The 20,925-nt window shown below is 42.7% G+C and overlaps 1 protein-coding gene and 1 non-coding gene across 2 annotated transcripts in view; both read left to right on the top strand.

Annotated features, from left to right (window-relative positions):
- Positions 1 to 20,925, top strand: part of ARHGAP35 (Rho GTPase activating protein 35) — a 131,920-nt gene that overhangs the window by 83,034 nt on the left and 27,961 nt on the right. The gene's annotated exons all lie outside the window — the stretch shown is intronic.
- Positions 8,566 to 8,672, top strand: LOC139000408 (U6 spliceosomal RNA). Its single transcript, XR_011469584.1, has one exon. It is a non-coding gene; the product is annotated as a U6 spliceosomal RNA (small nuclear RNA).

Genomic DNA, 20,925 nt, shown 5'->3' with positions numbered 1-20,925 from the left:
AGATGACTCAGCATGTTAAAGACCTTATAATAGTACTTAGCAGGTTCTAAGTGATCAGTTAGCATTTGCTGCTGTTACCATTCTTGGCACTGTCTCAGATGCATCTTCCACTCGAGTTGGGCCTCTCAACTTGCTGGGGCCCCCATCTGCCAAGCCCTCCTGGCCACTGGGCTTTGTCCTCCTCCCCTGTGCAGAGGCCCGAGCTCTCCTCCAAGGTCCAGCCCAGGCTTCTCCCTTCGGGAGAGTGGCTCACACTCCCCTTCCTGAGTTCCTTCGGGGCCTAGAGCAGGGTGGGTTCAAGCATGGACTCTGGAACCGGTGACCTTCCATTTAAAATCCCAGCTCTGCTACTTCTCTCAGCTAAACTGCTTTCCTCTGTAAGACACAGCTACTGGTGGCAGCCACCTTATTAGCACTATGAGATTGAATGAGATCGTGTGCCTGATTATGCCGGGCACATAGTAAACACTCAGAAAAGGGGAGGGAGCTTATTATTTCAAGGCGAAATTTTCAGCATTAATATCTTGCCTGTCCTCTGATTATCTCATGGGTTGGTTTTAAATCCCTATTTAGACAGTTCACTCCTTACTGTCAGAGATCTTTGTTTCCTGTTGTTTTAGATCTTCTCCATGCTTACTCAGCCTGTGTTAAAGACTTGGGAATGTTTTTTTTGCCACAGAGCTATCTCCAAGCTATCTCTCACTCTTTAGATAAGTAGTCCTTTGTGCATTTATTTCTCTGCCTAGTTCCAGAGGGCAGAGGACTGAAGGGCCTAGAACCATAAGGATGCTGTCATTGATTCAGCACATAGATATTGAGTGCCAGGTCAGATATAAAGAATCTCAGTGATGCCTGGTTGGTGTTGTTCAGTGATTAGAGTATCAACCCATGCACCAAAGGGTCACAGGTTCGACTCCTGGTCAAGGTCACGTACCTAGGTTGCAGGTTTGACCCCTGATCGGGGCACGTGCAGGAGGCAACCAATTGATGTATCTCCCCACATTGGTGTTTCTCTCTCTCTCTCTCTCTCTCTCTCTCCCCCTCCCTCCCTCCCTCCCTTCTGCTCTCTCTAAAAAGCAATGGAAAAAAATATCCTGGGGTGAGGATTAATAAAACAAAAAGGAAGAATCTCAGTGATCACTGTTCTGGAGGAATAAATGAAGCAGGATAGTGGATGTGAAATGTCTGGGGTGTTGAAGTTTTAGATAAGGAGGGCTGGAGGCCTGAAGGAAATGAGAGAGGGAGCCATGCCATTTCCTGGGAAAGAACTTTCCAGACAGAGAACAGAACAGTGAGTCTAAAATTCCCGAGACTAGAACATTCTTGGTGAAACCTTGGCTTTTACTCAGAGAGAAGTTAGAAGCCAATGAAGGGGTTATGAATGGAGGGACCATATTTGGCCTTTGTTTAATAAAATTACTGGCCATTGTGTGGAAAACAGTCTTGACCCGTGAGGACTTGAATGCCCTTGATCTAGCTGCCTTTTTGCAAATCTTCCTCCATTCTGCCCTTCGTTTCTCTGGATATATACCCAGTTTCCCATATTGTTGGCATGGGTTTACCTAGACCCGTGGTTGGCAAACCTCGGCTCGTGAGCCACATGCGGCTCTTTGGCCCCTTGAGTGTGGCTCTTCCACAAAATACCACGTGCAGGTACGCACGTACAGTGCGATTGAAACTTTGTGGCCCATGCGCAGAAGTCGGTATTTTGTGGAAGAGCTGGTATTTTGTGGAAGAGCCACACTCGAGGGGCCCAAGAGCCACATGTGGCTCGCAAGCCTCGGTTTGCCGGGCCACAGTTTGCCAACCACTGTTAGACCATTGGTTTAGAACTGAAAGGATGGAGGGGTATAAATCAGCATGGTGAGCAGATGAGCCAAAACTGGGAGAATGCCAAAAACGGTAAGCAGGGTGTCAGCGCGCAGTACTGGCTGGCCTTTCAAGCCTCATCTTTCTTTTGTAATCCTCACCCGAACATATGTTTTTATTGATACTTAGAGTGGGGGGGGGGGGACATCAATGTGAGAGAGAAACATTAATTAGTTGCCCTCCCATACGTGCCCTGATCGGGGGTTTGAACCCGAAATCTATGTATATGCCCTGACTGGAAATCGAACCCACATCCTTTTGGTGTACAGGACATTCCAACTAACTGAGCCACCCGGCCAGGGCAAACCTCATCTTTCTTTATACTTTTCAGCTTCATGCCTCCCAGTCTTTGCTCATCACTGTTCTTACTGCCTCACATGTAGTTTTCCCATCTCATCTGACAAATCCCTCTTTAAAAAAAAAAATTTATTGATTTTAGAGAGAGAGGAAGGAAGAGGGATAGAGAGATATAGAAACATCTATGAGAGAAAGAAACATCAATTGGCTGATTCCTGCATGCCCCTTTCTGGGAATCCAGCCAGCAACCTGGGCGCATGTAGCCTGACCAGGAATCAAACCAGTAACCTCTTGGTTCATGGGGTCTATGCTCAACCACTGAGCGAAACCAGCTGAGAGGTTTCCCACTGTTGACATGCCTCTACTATAGCATTTTTTCACTTGTATTGGGGTTAAATGAGGTCATAAGGGTGGGGCCATGATCTGATAGAATTAGTGTCCTTAAAAGAACAGAGCTCTCTAGGGGAGGGTGGGGGTAAGGAGGAGAGATCAACCAAAGGACTTGTATGCATGCATATAAGCCTAACCAATGGACACAGACAACAGGGGGGTGAGGGCATGAGTGGGGAAGGGGGGGCAATGGGGCGATAAGGACACATGAGTAATACCTTAATAAAGAAAAAAAAAATTTTTTTTAATTAAAAAAGAACAGCTCTCACCAGAAACCAAATTGGCCAGCACCTTGATTTTGGACTTCCCAGCCTCTAGAAATTTGAGAAAATAAATTTCTGTTGTTCAAGCCACCCAGTCTATGGTATTTTGTCATGGCAACCCCAGCAAATAAATACAGATGGCAAGGTGCCTGTTGTGGGCATCAGAACTGAGATCCTTAAGGTGGGGTCTGAGCCTTTCTGCATTTATGTGTCCCCATGGGACCTGGCTCTTCAGATACCTCGTTCAGGTATCTTTGTGTTCACATGACCAGAACAGAACAATTGGGTCAGTAGGAATGGGAATTGAGGCAACAGAGTCAAAAGGACTGAGACTGATGGAAGAAGACGTGGAAGACTAACACTTGAGAATCCTGGTCTAAAAAGATAAGATCACTCTTTTGTGTAGTACCTGGCTCTCAGGTGGTTTATTTGTTTGAAATGTAAGATGACTTGGGTATCAGGCAATTCAGTCCCACTTTTTCAAACAGAGATGCAAGGCCTTGTGATTTCACCCCAGTTACGTTCTTTCACTCTTGGCTAGAAACCTTTGGCTATTTAAATTTAGTGGCCTCCCAAAAGCTTTTTGTGTGTGTTTTGTTTTTTTAAACAACAAACACAATTTATCTTTTCATGTAAGCTGCAATTTGGTTGAAATAAGACCTTTGTAGTATGTAGTCCAGAGCTCCTGATAACTGGAACTACAATCAGTGTTTCTGTTTTGTGATCTATTTTTTGTGTTTCAAAAGCCACAACAGAAAAACTCCTTCTTCTGTTGTGGTTGTCAGGAGCCGGCATTTGGGCCATGGCAGCAAGAGAGGCTTCTGTAGAAACTCAAACTATAAGGAGGTATTTCACTTCCTGGGCTGGGCTCTCCACATATTCTTCCTATAACGGGTGAAGGGAGTGAAGGACCTCAAATCTTAATTGAAAACTTTCCTGAGCCTTGAAAAATGTGGGTTACGTATTTGTTGTTGGTGTTTTAATATCACTAGGTCTAGAGGTAGAAAAATAAAGTGGAAACACCTAGCCTGAATTGAACTAAATATAGCAATTCTTGATTCTAAGAAGCCCCTTGGTTCTAAGTGGCCCCCATCTTTGTGATAACAGCTACTGGGAAAGGGGTTGTGGGCAGCACAGTAAGTATAGGTATTAATGATCAGTTAGCCTCGTTTGGAAAAATGGGCTGAGATGTACCTCATCGGATGGAAGGAATGTGGTAGTAGCTGTTTTAACAACAATAATGATGAGGATAATTAACATTTAGGAGGCCTCGTCCTAAGCTCTTGATAAGCATGATTTTCATTCCATCCTCACCGTGAGAGACAGAGCGCCAGAGGAGTCGTCCCGTGCCCACACACAGCTAGCCTTTCAACTGCCTTCTTGGCAGCAGTTATGGAAGGCCAACAATATCGCTCTAATCTGAATATCGCTACTTCATATTTCCTGTATTTGGGGAAAGGAAGCTTTAGCTTCAGTAATCTTTGAAGGGAAGGACTTACGCAGCATTTAAATAATATAAGCAAGAAACCCCTTAAGCCATTTAAGAAAAAAATGCGTGTCTGTTTTACAAAATGGAAATTGCTGTATTATTGACATACTTTTCTTCTTGAAAGATATGAAGAAGAAAGTAAAAAGGAGCCTTAATCCTGCCACCCAGTTATAAGCATTGTTTCCCAAGTGAGAGAATTCAGCAAAGCTGTGAAGAACAATCAATCCACTGGGGTCAGTCTGCTTGGATGCCAGGCTAGTTCTGCAGCCTCATTAGCTCTGTGATATTGGGCAAGTGACTTACTCTAGCTAAGCCTCAGTTTCCTCGTCTGTTAAAGTGGATGATGACAAAAACAATATATTGACATGTCCATATGTCCTTCTAGATTTAACCAACTACTACTTTCTTTCTTTTTTAATCCTCTTTTGATATTTTCTCATTGATTTTTTTTTTTTTTTTTTTAAGAGAGAGTGGAAGAGAGAGGGAAAGACAGAGAGAAAAATGTGAGAGAGACACATCGATTGGTTGCCTTCTGCACGCACCCTGACCAGGGCCGGGGATCGAGCCTGTACGTGCCCTTGACTGGAATCAAACTCAGGACCCTTCATTCCACTGTATCCACTGAGCCAAACTGGCTAGGGCAGTGGTTGGCAAACTGCGGCTCGCAAGCCACATGTGGCTCTTTGGCCCCTTGAGTGTGGCTCTTCCACAAAATACCGACTTCTGCGCATGGGCCACGAAGTTTCAGTCGCACTGTACATGCGCGCCCGCACGTGGTATTTTGTGGAAGAGCCACACTCAAGGGGCCAAAGAGCCGCGTGTGGCTCGCGAGCCGCAGTTTGCCGACCACTGGGCTAGGGCAACCAGCTACTTCAAAGCATTTGAAAAATACTTGCTCTCAGCAAACTAATTACAAATGATTCTTAGCTATTCTTAAAGCAAACCTTCTAACATTGCTAGTCAGATGGTACTGTCCTTTTCATCTTTTTTTAAAAGTCTATTTTGAACTATTAATGTATGGCTAAGCTATTAGATGATTTGTGCATCCAAATGGGTTTTTTTCAGTTATTCACGTTTGTGAAGTTGGGCATGATGACCATTTGCTGTGGTGGCACAGTGATTAATGCAGACACCTGAACATCTGACTCAGGCAATGAGGATGTTTACTGAGCATCTTCAGTAGTCCAGAAGACAATTATAGGACATGATCCCTGCCCTTCGAAGTTAGGAAATGAGAATGGGGAAATAGGTATAAGAGGAAGGATTTGCCTGTGTTCAAACGAGACTGAGAACAGAGCCAATTTATCTCTCATATCCTTCATTTCTTTTCTTTTCTTTTTTTTTTTTTTTATATATTTTATTGATTTTTTACAGAGAGGAAGGGAGAGAGATAGAGAGTTAGAAACATCGATGAGAGAGAAACATCGATCAGCTGCCTCCTGCACATCTCCCAGATGTGCCCGCAACCCAGATACATGCCCTTGACCGGAATCGAACCTGGGACCTTTCAGTCCGCAGGCCGACGCTCTATCCACTGAGCCAAACCGGTTTCAGCCATTTCTTTTTTTTAAAAAAAAAAAAAAAAAGTTTTTTTAATTGATTTTAGAAGAGAAAGGAAGGGAGAGGGAGAGAGAAAGAAACATCGATTGGCTGCCTCCTGCACATCCCCACCGAGCCCGCAACCCAGGCATGTGCCCTGACTGGGAATCAAACCGGGGACCTCTCAGTGCCTGGGACGATGCTTAACCAACTGAACCACACCAGCCAGGGCTCCTTAATTTCTTCAATGCAGAGCAAAGATCACATGCCTTATCTATGTTTGCTATGGGATGAGTGATATTAAAGATCAAAAGACAGACACATGGAAATGTAAATTATAAAACTTTTTTGCAGCTATAATTGTCTTGCGGTATGTTGGTCTCATAATTTGAAAAGTAGAAGTAAGGCCTTCAGCTACTCTTGAATAGGTATGTCTTAGGTGCTGTTCCTCATCTAGTCTTGACAACAATCCTGCGAGGGAGGACTAATAATGCTATAAAGATTAGAGGTGATGTCCTAGCTGGTTTGGCTCTGTGGATGGAGCATCAGTCTGCAGACTGAAGAGTCCCAGGTTCAATTCCAGTCAAGGGCACATGCCCGGGTTGTGGGCTCGGTCTCCAGTGCAGGGTGTGCAGGAGGCAGCCAATCAATGATTTCCTCTCATCATTGATGTTTCTGTCTCTCTCTTCCTCTCCCTTCCTCTCTGAAATCAATAAAAATATATTTAAAAAGAAAAAAAGATTAGAGGTGATTGACAGCCATGCTTTCCCAGATCAGGAGCTGGATTATCATAACTTTGGTCTTATTCTTGCATATCTTGTCTGTTAAAAGGTTGTCAGTTTAATCTTGACCTGCACTATGGGCCTCGTAGACTTTGATTTTAGTAGGCCACTACAGTTACCCTTAGCATTTTGGGGGTGACAGAGGAGTGCCAGCTTTTGTTCTGCCACACAAGGACATTAATTGAAATATATATATATATTTTTAAACTTATTTCACAAAAGAGAATACTTATTGACTCCAAAGTAGTAGGAAAGATGACTTCAGACAAAATACAAGCCCACCCACTATTTTATTTTTAATCATGTGTTTGTTAAAAATTCAGAACAGTATGCAGTGGAAAAGTATGTCTCCCCTCTTAGCCTTTTATCCCAGTCCCCTAAACTACAAGCTCCCTTGTCTGTACGTAAGTTTCACATAGCTTAGTTTGTTGCTTGACTTTATTTATAACCTTTCTTCCATATAGAATTTATTCCTTTGTTTGTTTTTACAGTTGAATTTTCCATTATTTCTTTTGGCTTCTGGACTTTTGATATATTTAGAAAGGGTTACCCCACTCCAAGATTATTTATGAAAGTCTCCCATAGTTTTTTTCCTAGGACTTTTATGGCTTTATTTTTATCTGTAATTTATTCTGTGGAAGATGCAACATTATTTCACTTGTGACAACAGTGTTTATTGCATGATTTGTCTTCCTGCCACTAATCTGAAAGCCACTTATATACCAACTTCCTTTATGTATTGGGGTGTCTTTCTGAACCCTCTAATTTCATTTATCTAGAATCTAGATAGTGAACCACCCATCCATCCATTTGCAGAACTACACTGAACCACCAGTTTTACTAATTTTAAGTGTACACTCGGTGAGTTTTGACAAATGAATATAGTTGTATAACCATCACCATAGTCAAGATACAGAGTTTCTTGGGTTTTTAAATTTAGATAAATAGTTTTTAACATTTGTAAATAATTATTGCTTACTTCCTTTTCCTCATCTTTATTTTCTGGTATTTTTTTCTCTGGATTCTTTATATTGCTTAATAGTACCTCCAGGGCAATAGTAAATAATGCTAGTAATAGTGGAACTTCTTATCTTGCTTCTTATTAGCTTTGGGGAGGAGATAAATATAGTATTTTCATTTTAAGGATTTATTTATCCTTTTTTACTAAGAATTATTTTTGTTTTATCAAGAATGGAGTTAAATAATATCAAATATCTTTTGAGCTTTTATGAAGATGCCATCATAATTTTTTTATCTATATAAGTATACATTAAATTACTAATTTTCTACTATTGACCCACCCTAGCAGTCGTGTAATAAACCATACTTGCTGTGGTATAATGGGAAATAGATATTTGGTCTTCCTCCCCATGTTCAGGCACAGAGTTCCTAAAACCCTTGGAATCTCTGAGGTGGTGAGTTTTGTTGTGTGTGTGTGTGTGTGTGTGTGTGTGTGTTTTGTTTTTGTTGTTGTTGTTGTTAATCCTCACCCAAGGATATTTACTTCATTGATTTTTTTAGAGAATGAAAGGAAGAGGGGCGGGCAGAGAGAGATACCAGTTGGTTGCCTCCTGCACAAGCCCTTACCAGGCCAGGATCTAACATGAAACCCAGGTACGTGCCCTTAACTATGAATCAAACCATGACCCTTCAGTGTGCAGGCCGGTGCTCTGACCACTGACCCAGACCAGCCAGGGCAGGTGATGAGAATTATGTAAGCTAACGAGATGACTGGTTACTGGGGGCCTCTAGATAGCTTCAGGATCGGGGCTGGTCACTGGGACCTAAGGCATGATGATTCGAGAATTGGAACTTTTAGTTCCGCCTCCAACCTAACAGAAGGGACAAGAGGCTGAAGACTGAGCTCAAACACCAGTGGCCACGTGATTTAACAGCCATGCCTGGGTAATGAGACCTCCATTAAAACCCCTAAATTGTGTTTGCCTTGGCAGCACGTACACTAATATTGGAACGATACAGAGAAGATTAGCATAGCCCCTGCACAAGGATGACATGCAAATTCCTGAAGTGTTCCATATTTTAAAAAAAACAAAAACACCTAAATGTTGGTGTTCAAAAGAGTTCCTGGTTGAGATGCTGGGAGGGTGGCACACTTGGAGAGGACATGGAAGCTCCATGCCTCTTCCCCAGTACCTTGCCCTAGCATCTCTTCCATTTGGCTGTTTCTGAGTTTTAAGCTTTATAATAAACCGGAAGTAATAGTAATTAAAATGTGTTCCTGAAGAGAAGTGCGGGAACCCCCGACTTCTAGTCTATCAGTCAGAAGAAGTACAGGAGGCTGGGACTTGTGACTGGCATCTGAATTGAGGCCAGTCTTGTGATCTGAGCCCCTAACCCAGTGAGATGACATGCGAACTCATTTTTTTGGTTGATTTTTCTTTGTTAAATGGCATCTAAATATATAAAATAAATATCAAAAATATAAATCTTTGTTTTACTATGGTAGCAAATATCAAAAAATTTCTGTATGTGACACAGCACCAGAGTTAAGTTAGGGTTTTTCAAAATGCTGACATGCCGAGCTCAAAAGGTTCGCCATCACTGCCCTAACCTGTAAGTTCTGTCCTAACTCCAGATAGTTAGTGTCAGAATTGAATTGAATTGAACACCCAGCTGCTATTCAGAACATTGGAGAACTGGTTGATGTGAGGGAAAAACCCACACACATTTGCTGTCACAAGTGTTGTGAATAAAAACAGATCACTTGGTCATAGAGTATTATTTTTAAACTAGTGGCCTGGTGCATGAAATTTGTGCACATTAAAAGGGGATTAATTACAGGAAATATTTTAATATTGCTATTTGCTCTTTATAATAGAAGTGTCAGAGATAAAAGAAAATTAGTAAAATATATACAAAAATCTTTCTCCTGTCAGAGTCTGGGGCACGCTGCAGGACCCAGAGTCAAGTCTACACCCACCCGCGGCACCTCAAAATTGTGCGAGACCCAGACCCAGCCAGCCCCAGCTCCATTGGGCGAGATCCAAACCTGGCCGGCCCCACCCTTGTCAAGCCCTGCCGGGCGGGGGGCACAGCCACAGGTCCCCCAGTGCACCCTCAAGTCCCCCGGCCCAGTGCCAGGGCGGGGGGGCGCGGCCTGAGGTCCCTCGGCCCAGTGCCAGGGTGAGCAGCACAGCCTGAGTTCCCCAGTGCCAGGGTGGGGGGCACGGCCTGAGATCCCCCATCAATCCCCACTGGATGTGGGGCACAGCCTCAGGGCCCCCATCAAGCCCCGCCTGGTGGGGGGGATGCAGCCTCAGGTCCCCCAGGGCGGGGGGAGCAGCCTGAGGTCCCCCGGCCCAGCACCGGGACGGGGAGCGCACCTTGAGGTCCCCCGTCAAGCCCCACTAGGCAGGGGGCATGGCCTCAGATCCCTGGCCCTGTGCCGAGGCCGGGGGTGCAGCCTCAGGTCCCCTGTCCCGGCCCAGCGCCACGCAGCCTCGGGTGCCTGCTGATTGCTCGTTACGGCTCGTTATGGGAACTCAGCCTCTGCTGTGGGTGCAGCATCTTGTGTTACAGAAACTCCATCTCAGCTGTGGGCGCCGCCATCTTTTGTGATGGTGTGATGGTCAATTTGCATATTCCCTCTTTATTAGCTAGGATGTGCTGCTGAATACTCTGCTAATAGTTTTTACCCGGTATTCATAAGCATGGTTACTCTGTAGAGATTTTTCCTCTTAAATGTTCAAGTGTTAGCCCTGATCGGTTTGGCTCAGTGGATAGAGCATTGGCCTGTGGGGTCCCAGGTTCGATTCCAGTCAAGGGCATGTACCTTGGTTGCAGGCACATCCTCAGTGGGAGGTGTGCAGGAAGCAGCTGATCAATGTTTGTCTCTCATTGATGTTTCAAACTCTCTATCCCTCTCCCTTCCTCTCTGTAAAAAATCAATAAAATATATATATTTTTTAAAAAGCCATTCTTCAGAAGGAGGGTGGAATTTATTTTTTTTAAAAATAAATAAAAAATGTTCAAGTGTTAGTCAAATGGCTTTTTGGCCGGATGTGAATTTATTGGGTTAGCCTTTCTTTCCTCGAGGTTGTTATGGGCACAATTCTGATGTCTTTTAGCATGGACTGTGAATTTTAGACATCTGAGAACAGTCAGTGTTTTGCCTAAATGCCCCAAAGGTTTCTTTTAAGTTAATAAGTCTACCAGGACATGTTTTTCCTGGAACATGGTGTGAGCCCTTTCATCTGTACATTCCAGTCATCCTAACTTCGGTTCTGCATGTCTCTTACTGGGTTTTCAGCAGTGTCTTGTCTTTTTCCATGTAGTGTTGTGTGTGTTTTTTCCTATAATGGAAAAAATACCATTTTTCTCTTTTATTTCTCTGAGCTCCTAAATGTTTTATCTACTTTTGTCATTTAATATCATTTCTAAGTGATCACGTCTCTGCTTTGCACATTTTGTTTCATAGAGGGGATTGCACTTGTCATTTGTTTTTAATTCATGGGAATATATTTTCATTTACTACATGGCAGCATTTTTGGTGACTGTTCTTTGCAGTTGGGTTTTTCTTGTACCTTCCCTCTTTGCTGGTAGTCTTCCTGGAAATGTTGAACATTAAATTTAAATGTACCACAAAATTTAAATGTATAGTCCATCGAAAGATAAATATAATATAAGAATGTTCATAGTGATTCCTTCTATAAGAGCTAAAATGAGCAAGTCAAATGTCAAAAACAGTAAATCAATGAATAGTGCATTTATACAATGGAATATACTTTATGGCAATGGAAATGAACAAACCTTAGCTATACACACGCTACACTATAGATGCATTTCACATAACACTGAACAAAAGACTCCAGGTGAAGGTTGGCTACATAATTTGCAGGTTCCTGTGCAAATTGAAAGTGGAAGATCCATGTTTAAAATGAGGGAAAAAGCATTCTAAAGGCACATATAAAAGCCTTTCTCCCTTTTTTCTACTGTCTCTTAACTTGTCATGCAATTTTTTATGCAGTATTCTTGTTGGCTATATACTATACCTCGAAGTGATATGTAAGATATGTGTCTATTCAACATTATTGGATAACAACAAATAATTTTCCAAAATGGTCATAACAATTTATACTCCAGAAGTATGAGATTACTATTACTCTACATTCTTACCAACACTGATATTGTGAGGGTTTGTTTTTTTTAATTGCAGCTTGCGTGTATTTTGTATTTTCCTAGACACTAAAGCAGCTGAGTAGCTTTTCATATGCTTATTGGGTGTTTTAATATAGCTTTTTTGTGAAGAGTCTAATAGATTGTTCATTTTTCTAATAGATTGTGTGTTTTTCTCCTTGTCATTTTGAAGTAGTTCTCTTTGTATTCTGGATCAGAATACTTTGATTCTAAATGTTGAAAAATCTTCCCCTTATCTGAATCTTGATTTTTAAGAGTCTTTGTAGTATCTTTTGAAGAATAGAAATTTCCTCAGTAATTAGAGTGGGCAATAGAAATGGATGAAAAGTTCATTTTTATTGTACAAATCAATGTGAGTTACTTTTTATTATTTAACCTACAGAAACAAGTCTAATGTCATTTTAATGGACAAAGATTACTTATCTGTGAATACCAATTTTCCTAACTTAGATTATATAATAAACTGGACCAAAATGGCAAAAAATAATAAAATAAATAAATGTATAGTTCAATATGTACTGCATCCTTTTAAAACTGTCATTCATCTTTGAATAAGGTGATTCCTTTCTAGTCTTAGAATTTGCAGAAAATTTTTTTGGTGAGAGGCTAGCTTAGCAGAAGTTTTCCTAAAATATTCCATGTGTGAATGGTGCTACTAGCCTTTCTTGTCCTCAGACATGTGGCGTTGGCCATTGTAATACCCCGGCAGTCTCTCTCTGTCACCCTACCTCCTTGATAGACTGCTTCCTGTAGGATTGACTTGTGTGTATTATTCTTCATGCCAGGCTGATCCAGAGGAAGCCTCAGTCACCAGTCCCTGAGCCAGTTCCCACTGTTTTGAACAATGGGTTGCTGGTGTTCTCCCCTTGGAGTGAAACATTTACTTTGTAGAAATGGACTCGCACGTTTTGTCTGACATCTATACCAACAGCCATTCTCTTTCATTCTTTCCCAAAACACCCTATTTGACCTTTATAGCATTTAGCAGTTCTTACTCATCACATATTGGGGTTTGAGGTCACAGATGTCTCTGGTTTTGTCAAAGATAGGATGTTTCTGATTCAAGAAATTCTCCTGGCTGCTTTTGTGTGGTTCTCCAAAGGATAAGGGGTAAAGTCGTTTTTATTCTACCACTTTAAAACTAAGTACAGTCTTCTAACTGTAATAAATTTAGCATTCTGAAATCCATCCCCCCCCCTTTTTTTTTTTTTTTTTTGGCCTATGATGAGAACTTCTTACTGGTTGGGAAATTGCTGCTTTTGTTTAAAGGTAACCCGATCTTGTCTCTTGTCTTGGGAGTGGCTTGAGGGTTTAGTGAGGAGGATGTGCTTAGATGCCTTCCTGCCTTCTCTCCATTAGCCGGCTATTTCTGTCTCCCTCTGATTTTATTAGCATGTCAGTTAGAGCCATGTGCTCTGGTACCCATATCTTGTGTGTGGATATTACTCTGCTGAGAAACTTGAGGAAGATGTGTTTCCTCTATTACCAGGTAGAGTGTGCTGCAGGAGTAAATGCAGACCAGTCTAATCCCCAGGACAGGAAGCCATTAGTGAGCTGGTGGGTAACAGACCTACAGATCCCTGTGGCTCCCTTGGATCATGTATGATGGAGAACTCATAGGTTTTCATTTTTGAGACTACATAAAAAGAACAAAGTTCCTTTTTAGACTATTTTTTTAAAACCACAACTGTAATAATGACTATCATTATTTTGTTTCTTTTTTTTTAATTAACCCTCTCTAGAGGATACTTTTTTCATTGCTTTTTAGAGAGAATGAACAGGAGGGAGGGGGATAGAAAGAACGCGAAACATCAATGTGAGAGAGACACGTCAGTTGGTTGTTTCCCGCATGAGCCCCAACCAGGGCCGGGAATTGAACCCTCAACCCTTTGGTGCGTGAGCCTATGCTCTCACCACTTAGCACACTGGCCAGGGCTTACTATCATTTCTTTAGCTAAATTTTTTTTCTCTACATTAGGCCAGGTTAAAATTTCAGTGACTTAAAAGAGCAAAGATTTCTTTCTAACCCATGATATTTGTCCTCGGGCCTCTGCTCTTCATTGTCCTCACTCAGGGACCCAGCTGACAAGCAGCCCCCCCTCTCGCCCCCTCTTTTGAATGATGCTAAGTGCAGAGGGAGAGAGACCTCTGGAGGGTCTCATTCCAGCAATTAAATGCTTCAGCCTCACTTCACTTCTGCTCATAAGTCATTGGTTAGAACTGGTCACATGGCTTAGCGCAAGCACGGGGGGACAAGGGAATTCATTCTTCTTTGTTCCCTGGAAAGGAGACTGGGACAGTGGGACAACCACAGCCACCTGTCAGTTGTCTCAGCAGAATAGGCAAGTGTTTCATTTAGAATTTCTTGTGTTGGGATTTGTACATTTTTCTGTTAGCATACCAGTGGCTTGGAATGCCTGTGTCTGACTGCATAGACTTTCTGGGTGATCTTACAGAGAGAGCAAGTTATAAACTAATCCCTCTTCTCTTTTCTTACTTAATCCCTATATAGCGCTTTGAAGTAGACACTACTGTTTTCCTGTTTTAAAGATGAGCTGCTATTGAGGAAAATTAAACCATTTAATCAAAAATGGCTTAAATAACCCAGCCGGTGTGGCTTAGTGGTTGAGCGTCAACCCATGTACCACAGAGGTCACCAGTTCGATTCCTGGTCAGGGCACATGCCTGGGTTTCAAGCTTGATCCCCAGTAGGAGGCAGCCGATTGATGTTTCTATCTCTCCCTCTCCCTCTCACTTCCTCTCTGAAACCAATAAAAACTTTTTTTTTTAAGTGTCTTAGCCTGGCCAGTGTGGCTCAGTTAGTTGGTTGAGCTTCATCCTGTGCACAGAAAGGTTGCCAGTTCAATTCCCAGTCAGGGCATACAGTATACCAGGGGTCCTCAAACTTTTTAAACAGGGGGCCATTTCACTGTCCCTCAGACCGTTGGAGGGCCGGACTATAGTTTAAAAAAAACTATGAACAAATTCCTATGCACACTGCACATATCTTATTTTGAAGTAAAAAAACAAAACGGGAACAAATACAATATTTGTATTTGCATGTGGCCCTCGGGCCGTAGTTTGAGGACCCCTGCAGTATACCTAGGTTTCGGGTTTGATCCCCAGTCAGGGTGTGATCGGAAGACAAGCAGTTGATGTTTCTCCCCCAACCCCTCCTATCTCTAAACATGTCCTCGGGTGAGAATTTTTTTTTTTTTTAATTTTTTTAACTGGCTTAACTAATAAGTAACAGAGTCAGCTCAAATGTCCATCCAATCTGAAGCTCAAACTCTTAACCTTATTTATTTATACCTTAAGGTCTGAGTGTCCCCAATTTTAAAATGAGAAGCAGCTTAGACTAGCTCATCCACAAGGGCCTTGCTGACTTAAAAGTCTGCCCCGCTTCCTGTAACTAGCAGCTCTGGTTGTCTGTGCTGTGCTAGCCCTTATGAGATTTGGCCTTTCCTAGAAGCTGGGAACCAGGTTTTGCAACTGAATAATTTAAAATGGAAGTTTTCATATGGCAGAAAAACATGAGTCATGGCAGCAGGAGCTTTACGTCTCATGCCTGATTGTAACATAGACCTCGGCAGCCAGCAGTCAGAGTAGGTTGATTGCTTCTGATCAGAATGTCCGGAGCCAGCATTCTTTGTGGTGGGGACATGTGCACAGCAATAAGTCAGATCTTCCTTGGCCTTCTCGGTAAATCTGGCCATTGGGACTAGTTTTTAAAATAGTCCCCAGCTGTTAACTTAAAACTGGATTTTTTGCTAGGTCTTTAGGTTTCAAACTACTTTTTGTTGTTGTTGTTAATCCTCACCCGAGGATATTTTTTCCATTGATTTTGAGAGAGTGGAGGGGAGAGAAATACATAAATGTTAAAGAGACATATCGATTGGCCGCCTCCCACTCATGCTCCAACCCAGGCACGTGCCCTGGACCAGGAATTGAACCCTCAGGCCAACACTCTGACCATTGGACATGCCAGCCAGGGTTCAAACTTCTCTTTAAATCTTCTGTTGTTCTTGTAAAATAGTACTCCTTATTTAAAATAACCAGAGGCAAGACCTGGCTGGTTTGGCTCAGTGGATGGAGCGTAGGCCTGTGTGCCATGTGTGAAAATGCATGCTGTACCTACACTTCTCTATAAACTTACTAGTGTGTGTTGTACTTCAATAAAAGTTGGTACTTTTTTTTAGCATCTAGTCCCACACTTTCATTTTGCAGATAAGACCCCAAGAGTTGAAGGGCTTTCCTCCCCTCCCACCATATGCAGCTGAGGTTTCCTGAGAGCCTTATGCTGGAAATCGGAGTCCTGGCCTGTCTTGCCCAGATTGGACTAGTGATGCTGTTGGCACTCAGAAAGGCTGTGAATGTGTGACAGTGTCTCTCACCTTGAGGCCCTTGAAAAATAATGATGTGTCTGGGAGCCAGCTGATGTGTCAATGGGGTTTCTGGTTTTCTGGCTCTGTGTTTGGGGAAATCCCAGCACCAGCCCTCACACCCAGTCAGTAGACAGGCTTGAGAAGCTTTACTGCTGAGGAAGAGTCCAGCTCTGTGTTGTTTGAGCCTCCTCGTTCATGATTTCTTTTCCTCGAGCTTTCTTCTCACTGCGTCCTAATCTCTACTCTCTGCTGCTGCTTCCTAGTCGTTTTCAAGCCAGTCCCTGTTTCAGATAATTGTATCTTTTACAGTAAAATTGTTTGCTCCGAATAAAAAGGAAACATGCCTGTTTTTATCTTTCCTGGCCCGCTCTGGGAAGGTAGGGGAATGGGGATTCCAAGGAATTGTTTGCCTGGCGGTGTTACTCCACGGTGGGAAATTTTCAGCAGCCAGGATTCCTTTATTTTGCTGTGAAGGTTCTTTCTGGAAACTTTGTGTGAGTCAAAGCATAGTTGGATGTTTGAACATTTCCTCTGGTCAGAAATTGTCGACTTTGCCCAGCTGGGTGTGGCTCAGTGGTTGAGTGTAGACCTATAAGCCAGGAGGTCACTGGTTGACTCCTAGTCAGGGCACCTGCCTGGGTTGTGGACTTGATTCCCAGTAGGGGGCGTGCAGGAGGCAATTGGTCAGTGATTCTCTCTCATAGTTTATGTTTCTATCTCTCCTCCCTCTCTGAAATCAATAAATTTATGTTTTTTAAAAATTGTCACCTTTGACTAGGGATTGAGATGTAGTCTGTTCACTTGCTGGCATGCACACACTATCGACCTTGCTAGTGCTAATAGCATATTTGTGTGGGATGCTTTGTTTTATCATGACTTAGAAATAATGGCTAAGTTACAAAAGCCAGCCTTCTTAATATAAGACAACCTCTCATTTGTTCCATGTCTTTTTTTTTTTTTTTTAATATATTTCTTTATTGATTTCAGAGAGGAAGGAAGAGGGGGAGATAGAAACATCAATGGTAAGAGAGAATCATCGATTGGCTGCCTCCTGCACGCACCCTACTGGGGATCGAGCCCGCAACCCGGGCTTGTGCCCTTGTCTGGAATTGAACCCAGGACCCTTCAGTCCACAGGCCGACGCTCTATCCACTGAGCCAAACGGGCTAGGGCTTGTTCCATGTCTTGACAATACCATGAGATTTGTGTAAACTTCAGGTGAGTATGCAGAGGCCTCCTCTTAAATCTTACACATCTTTAACACGTGGAGGAAATATTAAAGAAAGTACCAGTCTGTTCTAAGGGGACACTGGTAAATATAGCACTGTGGGGAGACGTTCAAGATAGGAAATTGAAAAAACACCAAATTGGTAAGTCCTTATTTTGAACCAGATTGGGCCTTCTATATGTGGGCACTCTAACTAAAAATTCCTGCAGCCCGTCTCATCATTCTTCCCTTTTGTGTCCCTTCACCCTCTGCCTTCCTCTTCCACTCTGGTTTCAGCAAATCCAGCTGGGTCTTTGATGACAGATGGATTTGTGACTGACTGACCATCCTTATACTTGAATTGACCTCGCCTTCCCTCCTCAGGTTTCTGTGTCAGTTATGGTCTGTGTACTCTGCTTAGCCATCACTGTGTTCTACCTTGTGGCTTACCTTTTATTATGTTTTAAGTATGATTTCACTCTTCACATGTTTACCTTACTGTCTCCCTAAGTGATCACCTCCTGAAAGGATATGACAGTGCTGTTAAGTTTTGTATCCCCACTATACATGGGATTTAGTATAGTGTCACGCAGGTAATATGCTTTTAGTAATGATTTATTGCTGTGACACTCTTGCCCCAGTGCCACCAGATGTCCTACCATATCATCAGAGTGAGATTGTTAGAAATTGAATTTTTAATTTCTAGTTAGTTTTGTGAACTTGAACAGGTGACATCTTTCTTTGTCTTCCTTTACACCAGTGATTTCCAACCTTTTTCATCTCATGGCACACATACACTAATTACTAGAATTCTGTGGTATACGAAGGAATATATTTTTTGCCAATCTGACAAAAAAAATAGGTATAATTTTGATTCATTTATATCAGATAGCTATTGTTGTCTTGGTTGTTGTTATTTTCTTACTTGACAATCTAAGGCAGTGGTTCTCAACCTTCCTAATGCCGCGACCCTTTAATACAGTTCCTCATGTTGTGGTGACCCTCAAACATAAAATTATTTTCATTGCTACTTCATAACTGTAATTTTGCTACTGTTATGAATCGTAATGTAAATATATGATATGCAGGATGTATTTTCATTGTTACACATTGAACATAATTAAAGCATAGTGATTAATCACAAAAACAATATGTAATTATATATGTGTTTTCCGATGGTCTTAGGCGACCCGTGTGAAAGGGTCGTTCGACCCCAAAGGGGTCACGCCCCACAGGTTGAGAACCGTTGATATAAGGGGAAAGAGGTCTGTTCCCCTGACTAACTAGTCAGGTATTGACTATTTTATTTATTTATTTTTTTAAATAAATCTTTATTGTTCAGATTATTACAGTTGTTCCTCTTTTTTCCCCCATAACTCCCCTCCACCCAGTTCCCACCCCAACCCTCTGCCCTTACCCGCCCCCACTGTCCTCATCCATAGGTGTACGAGTTTTGTCCAGTCTCTTCCCCCACCCCCCACACCCCTTTCCCCCCCGAGAATTGTCAGTCCACTCCCTTTCTATGCCCCTGATTCTATTATATTCACCAGTTTACTCTGTTCATCAAATTTTTTATTCACTTGATTTTTAGATTCACTTGTTGATAGATATGTAATTGTTGTTCATAATTTTTATCTTTACCTTTTTTCTTCTTCTTCCTCTTCTTAAAGGATACCTTTCAGCATTTCATATAATACTGGTTTGGTGGTGATGAACTCCTTTAGCTTTTTCTTATCAGTGAAGCTCTTTATCTGCCCTTCAATTCTGAATGATGGCTTTGCTGGATAAAGTAGTCTTGGTTGTAGGTTATTGGTATTCATCACTTTGAATATTTCTTGCCACTCCCTTCTGGCCTGCATAGTTTCTGTTGAGAAATCAGCTGACAATCGTATGGGCACTCCCTTGTAGGTAACTGACTTTTTTTCTCTTGCTGCTTTTAAGATTCTCTCTTTGTCTTTTGCTCTTGGCATTTTAATGATGTGTCTTGGTGTAGTCCTCTTTGGATTCCTTTTATTTGGGGTTCTCTGCGCTTCCTGGGCTTGTAAGTCTATTTCTTTCACCAGGTAGGGGAAGTTTTCTGTCATTATTTCTTCAAATAGGTTTTCAATATCTTGCTCTCTCTCTTCTTCTGGCACCCCTAGAATTCGGTTGTTGGTACGCTTGAAGTTATCCCAGAGGCTCCTTACACTATCTTGATATTTTTGGATTCTTTTTTTCTTTTTGCTTTTCCAGTTGGGTATTTTTTGCTTCTTCATATTTCAAATCTTTGACTTGATTCTGGGATCCTCTTGTCTGCTGTTGGATCTCTGTATATTATTCTTTATTTCAGTCAGTGCATGCTTAATTTCTAGTTGGTCCTTTTTCATATCCTCGAGGGTCTCACTAAATTTATCGGCGGTTTCTAGAAAATTCTTGAAAAACCTTATAACCGTGGTTTTGAACTCTATATCCAGTAGTTTGCTTTCCTCCATTTCTGTCATTTGTGATGTGTTTCTTTGTCTCCGCATTTTGGCTGCTTCCCTGTGTTGATAGAGTGGCTTTGTGTGCTAGGTATCCTATAGGGCTCAGTGGCTCAGCCTCCCCAATTACCTGAGGTGGACACTCTTGGTGCACCCCTTTGTGGGCTGTGTGCACAGTCTTGTTGTAGTTAAGCCTTGATTGTTGTTGGTATCACTGGCAGGAATTGACCTCCAGGCCAATTGTCTGTGAGAATCATCTGTGTCTACAGTGGGCAAACTTCTGAGCTGAAAACACCCTTCTGGGGCAAGACTTGCTTCAGTGGGGCTTTGGTGCTCACTGAGTCTGCCCCCTGAGTGTGTCCCTTATGGATCTGAGGAGCTGTAATCTGGATGGTCCCACTCTGACCACTAGGTACACGGGCTCTTGGATCTCTAAGGAGGTGCAAATTTAGCCTCTGCCTGAGCCTACCCAGCAGGAGCTACGGATAGATCTGCAGATTCCTCTTCCTTGTTTGGGGTTTGGAGGTGCTCAGATGAGGCCCAGCTGTGAAGCAATGCAAGCTGGTGTGGGGCCTTGAGCCTTCTTTTGGATGTTCTGGTTCTCTCTGACCCAGCTGCAGTTTGTTAGGTAATTTTAGATCTCAAAGGGCCAGCCCATTCATATGCAAAAGCCTCTGCTAGTAGCTTGGGTGGGGCGGGGTCTCAGGGAATCAAGAGGGCGGAGCAAGCATCTATGGCTGATCCTCAGCCCTGCCCTAAGAGGCCCCGAGTCTCAGTGTCCGGGTAATCGCTGCAAGCACCTCTGAGAAAACTGCCCTCAAGTTCCGCCCGCTGCCAGACAGTCCAGTTTCTCCCCATATGAGTCTGGGTCCCCATAGACTCGCCCAGAACTGGAGTTCAGAGCAGTCGGGAGCTTGAGACTTCCTCCTGATTGAAAAAGACAACCGTGTCCTCAGTTGCCAGCCCTTTCCACGTGCGCCTCCGTAGCTCTGCACTTTACTCCCGCACCTCCTCTGAGTCTCAGTGTGCTTTTCTCTTTCCTTCTAGTTGTAGAATTTCCACTCAGCCAGCCTTCCTGTGGTTCTGGG

The sequence above is a fragment of the Myotis yumanensis genome, unplaced genomic scaffold (assembly GCF_028538775.1).
Source record: "Myotis yumanensis isolate MYYU_CA2020_CCGP unplaced genomic scaffold, mMyoYum1.0.hap1 SCAF_23, whole genome shotgun sequence".
NCBI lineage: Eukaryota > Metazoa > Chordata > Mammalia > Chiroptera > Vespertilionidae > Myotis > Myotis yumanensis.
This window is presented reverse-complemented; position numbering and strand designations above follow the sequence as displayed.